Genomic DNA, 13,763 nt, shown 5'->3' with positions numbered 1-13,763 from the left:
GGCAAGGCATGTTTTCGTAGGTGTCGTCCATGGATCAGGGTACGAGGACGGACCGGTGTCCGATGGGGAAACCGTGGTCTGCTCTGATGACGAGTCTTTTGGAGAAACCGAATCGCTTTACCAGTTGCAGGACGGCCGGATTGAGGGAGGATCCGAGGGCAACAGTATTCCGGATTCCCCGGTCTGCCAAACCAGGCCGCCATCTTCATGGCCGGCACACAATCGGCGCCTCATTCATATACCGCCGCAGCGATGCTCTCCGGTTCAGCGACGGTCACACCAGCAGGGGCAGGAAGCTCGGCGCCACCTCCGGCCCAAGTCTTGTCTGATTTGTTCGACGCTCTGGCAACATTGATGTCCGCGGAGGTAGACGCAGCAGCCAGGGATCGGCACGATGCGGAGATTGCAAAAGTGAAAGATCAGATAGCCCAGGCTAAAGCGGACCTGGCAGCAGAGAACGCCAGGATAGCTACGGAGCGGGCCGAGTTGGAAGCACAGGCTTACCGGATTAGACTGGATCAGAATGCTTCAGAGGAAGTCATGAGAAGAAGGTACCGATCACGTTTCCTGTCGGTTTATGAGTCATAGAATCTTTTCAACACGCCAGGTGCAGGAGCTGGTAACCAGCCCACGCTAAACCGGGCGGGGGCGCCGGGAGCAGGAGCGCCGGTTCAGCCGCGCACGACGGACCTACCTCGCCAGAACAACGTTGTACCATCAACGCCGCCCGGGCATTATTCCAACCCGTTGGACAACATTGTGGCCGCCGCTTCATGCCTGGCGGCCCTCCCAACCGACGGCGAGTCACCAGTTGCAGTGGAAGAACGTCGGGCCAGGGACCTCCTTCAGACAACACTAAATCAACAGCAAGCATATTCACACAGCCGTGAGAGGATTCATTCCACTCCCCGTCCAAGCCGGAGTTATAGCAGACACGTGGAAGACGAACCGGCTGTGTCCAGTAGTGCACGCTGCCGAAATTCGCCACGAGGGAACAACCCGGCTGGGGGAGGTGCTAATGCGCAAGATGTTGTGGACCATGGCCATGCACGTCGAGAGGCCGAGTTGATAGCTCGACACGAAGCACGACAGCATACTCCAGTTCACCCCACCGCCTCCGTGGAGCCAGGGGCGATGTTCAGTTCCTTAGGGGTACCGTGTTTAACTCCTGCTTTGCGTAATGTGCGACTACCCAAGGATTTCAAGGGACCTCGTAAGGTACCAAATTATACCGCCGATTTGCAGCCAGAGGCGTGGGTGGAGAGCTATGAGATGGCAATGGAGATGTTAGATGTGGATGAGGCAGTGTGTGCTAAATATTTCACCATGATGTTGGAAGGAACAGCTTGCACTTGGTTGAAGAGCTTGCTGACCAACTCCACTGGATCATGGGCTGAACTGAAGCACCGGTTTATCCAGAACTTCAACTATACGTGTAAGCAGCCAATGTCAATTGTAGATCTGGCCGCTTGTGTCCAAGAGGAAGGGGAGTCCACGACCCAGTGGGTCAAACGGTCTCGGCGATTTTGCATTCATCAGATCGTATCAATGCAGACACCGCAGTGTTAACGTTAGAGGGCAATTGCCGTTTCAAACCATTGAAACAGAAGTTGGGAAGGCTCAAACGGCACTGCAACGACATGTCAACACTCATGGCCGCTTTGATTAAATATGCCGATTCAGATAATACCAAGGATCCGGATTCAGAGGAGGCTAAACCGGAGAAGGGTAAGAAGACCGGCAATGCCAAAGGCCAACAACACAAGCCAGCAGGCCATGGAAACACTAGTAAACGCAAGGCCGACAGTGGTTTGGACTTTGTCGCAAATACCAACGCGTAGGAGAATGGCCAGCGTCGTAAAGGCAAGCAGCCCCAGAGGGGTGGAGGTCCAGGCAACAATTTGGAGCGTTTGTTAAATCAGCCCTGTCCAAAGCATGGATCGAAGGAAAAACAGGCATCACATCTCTAGAAAGATTGTTATATCATGCGGGATTTCAAGAATTCCAATATGTTCCAATATGACAGCGGCCCGCCCGGCGGTTCAGGAGGAGGTTTCCATGGGCCGAGTTACGGAGGTGGTGGTTCCGGTTCTGGATTTCCAGGCAATCAAAGCGGACACGTCAATCAAGGACACCAAGGCAACCAGGGAGGTTACAACCATCAGGGGAGTCAGCAGCAGCAGCAGTCGGGTTATCAGAGCAATCCTAAACAGCTGAACAACGGGCAATATCATGTCTTCACTACTAGTTTGTGCAAACGTGATCATAAGCTTCACAAAAGGGCAGTCAACTCTGTTGAGCCGGCAGTACCTCAGTATTTACGCTGGTCGGAGCAACCTATTTTGTGGAGCAGAGAGGATCACCCGCCCCGGTTTGATAATCCAGGTCATATGGCCTTGGTGGTAGCCCCTCAAGTTGGGGGATACAAGTTCACTAAGGTGCTCATGGATGGGGGAAGTAGTATCAATATTTTGTATTATGATACATTCCGCCATATGGGGTTGACAGATAAGAATCTTAAACCGTCGAATACGGTATTTCATGGTGTGGTGCCTGGTAAGTCTGCATATCCCGTTGGTAAGATAGCTTTGGAGGTAGCTTTTGGAGATGACTATGATTCAAGGTCAGAAACATTGACATTTGAGGTGGTGAAGATTAAAAGTCCGTACCACGCCTTGTTTGGGCGGCCGGTTTATGCTAAGTTTATGGCAAGGCCATGTTATGTTTACCTACAGCTTAAAATGCCAGGTCATAAGGGGACTATCACAGTACATGGAAGTAGAAAGATTGCTTTGGAGTGTGAAGAAGGCGATGCGGCTTATGCTGAGTCGGTTTGTGCCACGGAGGAGTTAAAATTCTACAAGGAGCGAGTGATCTGGCAGACATGGCCTCCTTAAAAAAGCCAACTACGGAACATGATCCAGCATTGAAGTTCAAATCAGCTACAGACACTAAGATGGTTGACTTTGTCCCTGGCGATTCATCCAAACAGTTCAGCATCAGCGCTAACTTGGATCCAAAATAGGAAATCACGCTCATCGAGTTCATCCGTGAGAATCGGGACATGTTTGCATGGAAACCTTCTGACATGCCAGGTGTACCGAGAGAACTCGTCGAGCACACACTCAACATTGATCCTAAATTCAAACCGGTCCGACAGTTCCTCCGCCATTTCAACGAGGAAAGGCGCAAGGCTATAGGTGAAGAGGTTGCCCGTTTGTTGGCTGCTGGTTTATTGTTGAAGTTTTTCATCCAGAGTGGTTAGCCAATCCGGTGCTGGTTCTTAAGAAAAACGGCACTTGGCGCATGTGTGTGGACTACACAGATTTAAACAAGGCTTGCCCTGCAGACCCCTTTGCTCTCCGTCGCATTGATCAGATAATTGATGCTACGGCGGGTTGTGACCGTTTGTGTTTTTTGGATGCTTAGTCTGGTTATCATCAGATCAAAATGGCAGTTAAGGACCAGGAGAAGACAACCTTTATAACTCCCTTTGGAGCCTTCTTCTATGTTTCCATGCCCTACGGACTCAAGAGTGCCCAGGCAACTTACCAGCGATGTGTTCAGAATTGCCTTCATAAGCAAATTGGGTGCAATGTTCATGCGTATGTAGATGATATTGTGGTCAAATCCAGAAAGGAGGAGACTTTGATAGATGATTTATGGGAAACCTTTGACAATCTCCGGGTTTACAAGATGATGCTCAATCCGGAGAAGTGTGTTTTCGGTGTCCCGGCAGGCAAGCTCTTAGGCTTTCTGGTTTCAAACAGAGGCATTGAGGCTAATCCAGAAAATATTGCAGCAATTACGTCTTTGGCTAAACCGGCGTGTATTAACGATGTGCAACATCTGGTCGGCCGGATTACAGCCTTGAGCCGGTTTATCAGCCACCTTGGAGAGAAGGCCATCCCCTTATATCAGATGCTCAAGAAAACGGGTAACTTTGTCTGGAGTGAGGCAGCTGATAAGGCGTTTGAAGATCTGAAGAGGCAGCTCATGGATCTGCCCGTGCTGGCAGCACCGATCGATAAAGAGCCATTATTATTATATGTGGCTGCTAATGCCCGGGCTGTCAGTGTAGCCATTGTGGTAGAGCGCAAGGAGCCTGGTAAAGAGTATCCGGTTCAACGGCCGGTTTATTATATCAGTGAGGTGCTCATTGAGTCAAAGCAGATGTATCAGCATTGGCAGAAACTGGTGTATGGGGTGTTTATGGCAAGCCGGAAGCTCAAACACTATTTTCAGGGCCATCCTATCACAGTGGTCAGTTCAGCTCCTCTGGGCGACATCATTCAAAACAGAGAGGCAACTGGCCGGATTGCCAAGTGGGCCATTGAGCTTGGACCCCACGGGCTCAAATACATACCCCGCACGGCGATCAAGTCCCAGGCACTCGTAGATTTCATCAATGATTGGACGGAGTTACAGGCACCTGAGGAGAAACCATATAATACATATTGGACTATTCATTTTGATGGGTCCAGACAGTTAGAGGGTTCGGGGGCTGGAGTCGTATTAACTTCCCCATGAGGTGATAAGTTTTGTTATGTCCCCCGTTTAATGTTCCCTTGTACTAACAATGCAGCTGAGTATGAGGCTTTACTCCACGGTCTTCAAATGGCTAAAGAGATGAATTTGAGCCGGGTTAAGTGCTTCGGCGATTCAGATCTAGTGGCTCAGCAAGTGTCTGGCACTTGGGATTCTAAGGACCCACTCATGGCTGCATATCGGCGAGAGGTGGACGCAGTGGCTGGTCACTTTAAAGGTTATCAGGTGGACCATATAGACCGGCGGAAGAATGAAGCGGCGGACGCTTTAAGTCGTCTTGGCTCCCAACGTAAACCGGTTCCGCCCAATGTCTTTCTTGATGTATTGCACAATCCATCAGTCAAAATACCAACCAAAGAAGATTTGGCTATTCCTGATCCGGAGGCTCAGTTGGTGGCAGCTCTGCATTCCATACCGGATTGGACGATCGCATATCTGGATTACATGAACCGGGGCGAGTTACCAGCTGAGGAAACATTGGCTCGACAGATAATCCGGCGTTCCAAGTCCATGACCATACTCAATGGGGAGTTACATCGTTACAGCGTTTCAGGAGCAATTCAGCGATGCGTTTCTCCTCAAGAAGGTTGTGTGATTTGGCGAGAAATTCATGAAGGGCATTGCGGTCACCATGCCGGTTCGAAGTCGTTGGTTGCTAAAGCCTTTCGCCATGGTTTTTACTGGTTGACGGCGCATGCTGATGCGGAGGATTTAGTCAAAAGATGTGATGGATGTCAAAAGTTTGTCCGCCGTGCACACGTTCCGGCTCAAGAGTTGCGGATGATTTCAATTACGTGGCCGTTTGCCACTTGGGGCTGGATATGGTTGGACCCTTCAAGCGCTCCATGGACAAGAAGACCCATCTGTTAGTAGCAGTTGATAAATTCACTAAATGGGTAGAGGCAGAGCCAGTCAGCAAGTGTGATGCAACCACGGCGGTTCAATTCATCAAAAAGGTGATATTCCGGTTTGGCTTTCCACATAGCATTATAACAGATAATGGCACTAACTTGTCAAAAGGAGAGATGGAAGAATTCTGTCAACCTGAGCACATCTGGCTTGATCTAGCATCAGTGGCTCACCCCCAATCTAATGGTCAAGCGGAAAGGGAAAATCAAGAAATTTTACGGGGTATCAAACCAAGGCTTATGGTTCCCTTAAAGCAGACTCCGGGTTGTTGGGTTGAGGAGCTACCTTCTGTGTTATGGAGCATCAACACCACACCCAATAGGTCTACGGGTTACAGGCCTTTCTTCATGGTTTATGGAGCAGAGGCGGTTCTTCCTAGTGACATCCGTCACGATTCGCCCCGTGTGGCAGCTTATGTTGAAGCTGATAATGAGAAGGCACGTCAGGATTCTCTGGACCTGTTGGATGAAGAGCGGGATCTTGCAGCAGCGCGTTCGGTGATTTATCAACAAGATCTTCGACATTATCACAGCCGCCGGGTTAAAACTAGAACCTTTCAAGAAGGTGATTTGGTGCTCCAGCTCATCCAGAATCAGACCGATATGCACAAGTTATCCCCTCCTTGGGAAGGACCCTTTGTGGTCAGCAAAAATCTGCACAACAGATTCTACTACCTCATTAATGTTCGAGAGCATGAAGACTCACGTAAATCGGAGGAGGAGACAAAGCGGCCATGGAACATAGCTCTCCTTCGGCCTTACTATACTTGAAGCCATAGGCTTTTCACCTGTACATATTTATGACAGTGTATATACCATGTAATAAACCGGAGCCTCCGTTATAAGCGGGGTATCTGTTCTTTCTTATATCATATGTGTGCTTTTACAAGTTAACGGTCAAAGCGGAGTCTTTGTTAAACCGGATTTAGCAGCTGCATAAAGATAAAGAAAATCACTAGGGGGCTTGGTCATGTTTGAATCACAGCTACACCTCTTGATAGGCATTTTAGCCACACAAGGAAAAATTTGTGGAGCCAAAGAGGGTATTGTACACAGTACAAACTCAAACATAGGCACACGCTGAGCATCGCTCACAAAGTTACTTGGGCGCTCTTTTTTGCAAAGCAACAAAGAGTTTGAAAGGACCCTCGTAATTGGCTATCAAGCCAAGGCTTGGAAGCCTGGTGTATTCACCTAAAACCTCGGGTTAACCTGCCTTCATCAAGTAAGCCACTCCTATCCAGGTAATCCTGGCATGACCCATCGAACGTTTGACAAGTCAATCTTTTACAGACCCTGAACTTGTCATAGTTAAAATGGTGATTGGTTAATTGGAGGCCCATCTTAAAAGGCTTTGTTAAATGGTTTAACTCAGAGGCCTGGCAGCCCATGAAAAGCCTCGATTTGGAGCCTGGCAGCTCGTAAAAAGCCTCACATATTTTCCTATTTGAATTTTGTTTGTTGACAATCATAAGTATTTTTTGATAAACCGGCGTCTTTGACCCGGCTTGCTTTCCAACCACCAGTTGTTGGCACATGATCAATTATAAACCGGTGGTCATTGACCCGGTCTGGTTTGACTAAATCACCAGTGTTATAAAGAAAATCAGGTAGTTGTACCGGTCCGGTTTAATAGATAGACCAGCATTATGAAGATGCAATTATCAAACATATCGGGTTGGTGTTAAACACCTTTGCTGTATACACGTTTGGTCAATCAATGAGGTATGTTCTGTACATTGTTTTTTGTACAAACACTTGATTATTCAGCTAAAAATACTATATACTTCTTGGATATTATGACATGTTTAGCAGTAAACCGCTAGACACTTTTAAGTTTTTTGGACCCAGGAAGGCAAGTCATCATAGGCTATGCATAAAATATATCCTGAAGGGCGGCACCGATTGTCACAAAGCGTTATGAAACATGCTCGATGGCATGGCAGATAAACAAAGTTTCAGCTATCCTATTACATGAAGCTTCAAAGCGGCTCAAACAGTGCCATTGTTTTTTCACAGTAGCCATATAAACCGGCGACCGGATCAAGACTCTTCATCATGACGGTTTGACGGTTGCGGATCAGTTGGTGTAGGCACTTCTTCATCCCTCCCCAGCCGCTGGAAATCAGTCGTTGACCAATCGATTCTGGTTAAAGCTTGGAATACTGCTTCCTCATGGATAAGATCAGAAGGGTTAATATCGGGGGCATAAGTGTGCTTACGAATCGGAGGCACAAGTTCTTCGACGTCATGGATCTCGGCCGGCTGTCTTTTCCCTTCTGCATCATAAAACAGTTGAAAATGGGACAAATTAGTGTCCTCGGCCAATTTGCTGGCCGCTGGCCGCATCTGTTTGGTCAGCCGCTGAAGATCATCATTGTCAAAGTTTGAACCGTCTTCTTTAACGCCTGGATACCCTTTAATGATATCCTCCGCTTCAAGATCTGGAATCCAGGCCTTGGCTCGAATAAGGGAAGTTAATGCTCCGGCTCTTGCAGCGGCTCTTTTCAACTCGACAATACGCGCCGGTAACATGCCCAGCTTCTCAAGGGTTTCCTTAATCAACGTTGGCGCCGGTTTGTTATAAGCTGCCGTACTAATGGCTCGCTGAGATCCAGAGTATAGCTGCTCAACCAATGTATATGCCGCTTTGAGCTTCATCCGCATATCTGTACCAAGATGAGTGATCCAAGTTCCTGCCAAACATTTTATCAACATTTTGGTCAGTTTTAAGATTAATTGACTGGTGCAACATACATAAGCAGATACTTACCAAAGATAGCTGTAGGATCAAGAAGTAGATGTGTCTAGAGGGGGGGTGATTAGACACTTAATGCTAAAGTTGCAATTTTTAAGCTTTTTCGGTTTAAGTAGAGTTTAGGCACAATTTCAACACACACAATACATATCAAGCAAGCATGCAAAGAGTATATGAGCAGCAGAATGTAAAGCATGCAACTTGCAAAAATGTAAAGAGAAGGGTTTGGAGAATTCAAACGCAATTGGAGACACGGATGTTTTTCCCGTGGTTCGGATAGGTGGTGCTATCCTACATCCACGTTGATGGAGACTTCAACCCACAAAGGGTAACGGTTGCGCGAGTCCACACAGGGCTCCACCCAAGGGTAATGGTTGCGCGAGTCCACACAGGGCTCCACCCACGAAGGGTCCACGAAGAAGCAACCACCCACAAAGGGTCCACGAAGAAGCAACCTTGTCTATCCCACCATGGCCATCGCCCACACAGGACTTGCCTCACTAGCGGTAGATCTTCACGAAGTAGGCGATCTCCTTGCCCTTACAAACTTCTTGGTTCAACTCCACAATCTTGTCGGAGGCTCCCAAGTGACACCTAGCCTATCTAGGAGACACCACTCTCCAAGAAGTAACAAATGGTGTGTAGGTAATGAACTCCTTGCTCTTGTGCTTCAAATGATAGTCTCCCCAACACTCAACTCTCTCCCATAGGATTTGGATTTGGTGGAAAGAAGATTTGAGGGAAAGCAACTTGGGAAGGCTAGAGATCAAAATTCATATGGTAGGAATGGAATATCTTGGTCTCAACATATGAGTAGGTGGTTCTCTCTCAGAATATATGAGTTGGAATGGTGTATGCGTTCTGATAGCTCTCTCCACGAATGAAGAGGAGGTGGAGGGGTATATATAGCCTCCACACAAAATCCAACCGTTACACACAGTTTTCCAATCTCAGTGGGACCGAATCAATAAACTCGGTCGGACCGAAAATGTAAACCTAGTGACCGTTAGAGATTTCGGTGGGACCGACTGGATCAACTCGGTGGGACCGATGTGCTAGGGTTAGGGTAAATCCAAAACTCGGTTTGACCGATTACTCAAACTCGGTGGGACCGATTTGGGTAATAAGTGAAACTGAGATTTGGTCAAGCAAACTCGGTGGGACCGATTGCATATCTCGGTGGGACCGAGAATATTGCAATGGGTAACAGAGAGTTTGCAAGCCCATCTCGGTGAGACCGAGATCCCATCGGTGAGACCGAACTGATTAGGGTTTGGCAGTGGCTTATGACAAGTGAAACTCGGTGGCGCCGGATAGGAAGAATCGGTAGGACCGAGTTTGGCTTAGGGTTTAGGTCATATGTGGAAGTGGGAAAGTAGCTGAGGATTTTGGAGCATATCATTAAGCACATGAAGCAAGAGGCTCATTAAGCAACACCTCATCCCTCCTTGATAGTATTGGCTTTTCCTAAAGACTCAATGTGATATTGGATCACTAAAATATAAAATGAAGAGTCTTGAGCTTGAAGCTTTAGCCAATCCTTTGTCCTTAGCATCTTGAAGGAGTTCCCACAACCTTTAGTCCATGCCACTCCATTGTTGAACTTATCTGAAACATGCTAGATCGAAATGTTAGTCCAACAAGAGATATGTTGTCATCAATTATCAAAACCACCTAGGGAGCACTTGTGCTTTCAATCTCCCCCTTTTTGGTAATTGATGGCAACATACATCAAAGCTTTAGATAAAGATATAAAGAACAGCAAGTAAAGCTTTGGAAGGACATGTAACAAGAATAGGCTCCCCCTACATGTATGCACTCATGTAAATATGAAATATAGAGACATGTGAGAGCATAACCATGACAGAGTAGGCAATGTGTTACATGCATCTTGGCCATATGCATCAGAGCAAAAGATTATCAAGGAAAATACCTTCTTGCTCATGAGTCCTTCTTGCAAACAGTATGTACATAAGCAAGAACTCCTCATACTCATGATTTTGATGCATATACTTACCTTGTGGTCTTGAGTTGGCTTAGGATGGAATGAACCTGCACAAACAAGGTTAGATAACACAGGTACGTCCACTAGCCAGAGCAATCAAAAGAAACCACAAGAATACCAAGACTGGGATGACATGTAGAGAGTGAGTACAAGGTACCACATTGGATTCAACATGTCCCCAAGAATAAAGATATGCAATGAATTTGACTGATTTCTTTCCCTTAGGTGTCTTGCTCCCCCTGAATCGTACATGGGATATTGGGAGAAGATAGGAAACAGAAAATCAGAGCTGAAAGATATGAATAGAACTTAATTCAAATGAGTTCATATGAACATGTCTTTCCCCCAAAAAGACATGTGGCATCAAGCATCTGGGATCCTTGAGTATTCTCTCCCCCTTAGTACTTTCTCCTTTGTAGGTGATAAGCTTTTGATGTGATCTCTCTCTCCCTGATGATAAGGTTTGATGTGATCTCTCTCTCCCCCTTTGACATCAATTTCCAAGAAGGTTTTTCCTGGAATCCGTCGAATAGGTTTGGTCCTTGAGATTCAGTACCAAGCAGGGAATAAAACTATGATGCTTGTAGAGGACAAGATTCATTGAGTGGAGCTGGATGAGAAGAAATATAGAGTATGTGGCAAACTATTTTTCCTGTTGCGAAATCGGTGGCACCGAGTGGCATGTTTCGGTAGTACCGAAGGGATTCGGTTGGACCAAAAATGGCAATTCGGTGAAACCGAGTTCATCACAGAGAAAAACACTTGTCACCTTAGCTCACTAGTCAAGTAAGATCTCACAAAGATTTGCAATGAATTAGCTGAAAGATTTGCAAGGAATTTGATGCAGAAATATACAGAACAAAAACCAAAAAGAAAAGAGTGAAAGTTTCTAGATGAAGTTTTTTTTGTTTGAAAGAGAAGGAAACAAATATGCAAGGGACAAATGCAATAACTCAGAAAAGAACACAAGAGAACTTCATCTAGAATTGGGCGGTGACATAGTCACCTATGTTAGAGTATATTGACTTAGGAGTCAAGTGAGGACACTTGATCGTAGGTCATACTCATCGTTTTAAGCTCAAAATGGGGTTACCATTTTTCGTTTAAGCATCTTGATGTATTCTCACCTTGTTAAGTTGCTTTGACTCATGTCTTGGAGTAAAGCTTCTCTAAGATGGAATAACATACCTTGGGTGGTGGTGTGGTTCTTGCTCATGTATTTGAACTTGTGTGGGTGCTCAAGGTTGATGTAGCTCATCAAGAGTTGGGAGCACCGCTTGGAGTTTGAGTTCATCTACCTACATGGGTTAGTTCTTGCAAGGAAGAGCACTTGTGTATCCAAAAATGACAATCATGAAGCTTAAAATAGAATTTGTCAAAGGATATGTTTGAGTGGTTTTGTGCTTCCTTGTCTTCAACCACTATTGTGTAGAGTCTTGGTGATGTCGAGATTGCTCAAGATATGAGTGAGTCGCAATCTCATGGAATTAGATTCAACCAAGCACCTACATGGGTTAGGCAACATGCAAGGTGCAAATATATCCAAGACATAAGATAGTTATCATAAGAGATATATCATGGATTAGTCATAAGCTCATGTCTTGCATGTATCCAATGGGGTTTCTACTCCAAGTTCGAAGCATCAATGATGTTCAATTCTCCTCTCAACCTGCAAAACACTTTCTCATCAAGTGGTTTAGTGAATATATCCGCTAATTGCTTGTTGGTGCGAACATGCTTAAGATTGATGTCACCCTTAGCAACATGATCTCGAATGAAATGATGACGAACTTCAATATGCTTAGTTCGAGAATGTTGTACAGGATTATGACCAATTTTGATAGCACTTTCATTGTCACAAAGCAGTGGAACATGTTTCACATAAATCCCATAATCTTTAAGAGTTTGGGTCATCCAAAGTAATTGAGCACAACATGAACCAGCGGCAATGTATCCCGCTTCGGCGGTGGATAAGGATACCGAGTTTTGTTTCTTGGAAGACCAAGACACAAGAGATCTACCAAGAAATTGACAAGTACCCGAAGTGGACTTTCTATCAACCTTGTCTCCGGCATAATCCGAGTCAGAATAGCCAACAAGATCAAAAGAAGACCTCTTAGGATACCAAATGCCAAAATTTGGTGTATGGATTAAATATCTCACTATCCTTTTCACAGCCTTAAGATGACAATCTTTAGGAGCAGCTTGATATCGTGCACACATGCACACACTTAGCATAATGTCGGGACGTGAAGCACATAGGTATAACAATGAACCAATCATAGAGCGATAAACCTTTTGATCAACCGGTTCACCATCTTTGGTTAAATCATTATGTCCACTAGTAGGCATGGGTGTAGACATACCTTTGCATTCTTGCATATTGAACTTCTTGAATAAGTCCTTGGTGTACTTTGTTTGAGAGACAAATGTACCTTCCTTAGTTTGCTTGATTTGCAACCCGAGAAAGAATTTGAGTTCACTCATCATAGGCATCTCAAACTTCTCTGACATTAGCTTTCCAAACTTTTCACTAAAGAGAGGGTTAGTTGAACCAAATATGATATCATCAACATAAATTTGGCATACAAATAGTTCTCCATTAACCCTTTTAGTAAAAAGAGTAGAATCAATTTTACCAATTTCAAAACCACTTGTAGTAAGGAACTTGGTCAAGCATTTATACCATGCTCTAGGAGCTTGTTTAAGACCATAAGGAGCTTTGTGAAGTTTGTAAACATGATTTGGTTTCTTAGGATTGATAAAGCCGGGAGGTTGTTTGACATAAACTTCCTCCTCTATTTCACCATTTAGAAAAGCACTTTTAATGTCCATTTGGTACAAGGTCATATTATGGTGATTAGCATAGGCAAGTAGGATGCGAATGGACTCAAGTCTAGCAACGGGAGCATATGTCTCACCATAGTCCATACCTTCGACTTGTGTGTACCCTTGGGCGACGAGACGTGCTTTGTTGCGAACCACTTGTCCATCTTCATCTTGCTTGTTGCGGAACACCCATTTGGTACCAATGATGTTGTGGTTGTTGTCGGGCTTCTCTACCAATGTCCAAACTTGGTTTCTCTCAAAATTATGTAGCTCTTCATGCATGGCGTTTATCCAATCCGGATCTTCCAATGCTTCTTCAACCTTCATAGGTTCAATGCTAGAGATGAATGAATAGTTATCACAAAAGTTAGCTAAACGAGTTTTTGAGCGAGTGATTCTCCCGGTTTGTATATCATTGAGGATTTGCTCGACGGGATGATCTTTGGCAATTCTTGCTCGAACTCGTGAGAGCTTTTGCTTGGGTCTTCGTTGAACATCTTCTTCATCTTGTTCTTCTTCTTGGCCTTCTTCATTGTTGACGTCGTCGTTCTCTTGTCGTGGTGGAGAAGGAGGTTGTTGATGTTCATCTTGACGTACTTCCTCATTTTCTTCATCTTGGTGTGTCCCACTTGTGGATGCTTCCATGTCGATTCTTGGTTCACCTTGTCGTGAAGCAGAAGCTTCCACTTGGACGGATTAAGTACTCTCCTTCACC

The sequence above is a fragment of the Triticum urartu genome, chromosome 6A (genome assembly GCF_056163025.1).
Source record: "Triticum urartu cultivar PI428250 chromosome 6A, HENAU_Tu73, whole genome shotgun sequence".
Lineage (NCBI taxonomy): Eukaryota > Viridiplantae > Streptophyta > Magnoliopsida > Poales > Poaceae > Triticum > Triticum urartu.
The sequence above is the reverse complement of the archived record's forward strand: the minus strand, read 5'-3'. Positions refer to the sequence as shown.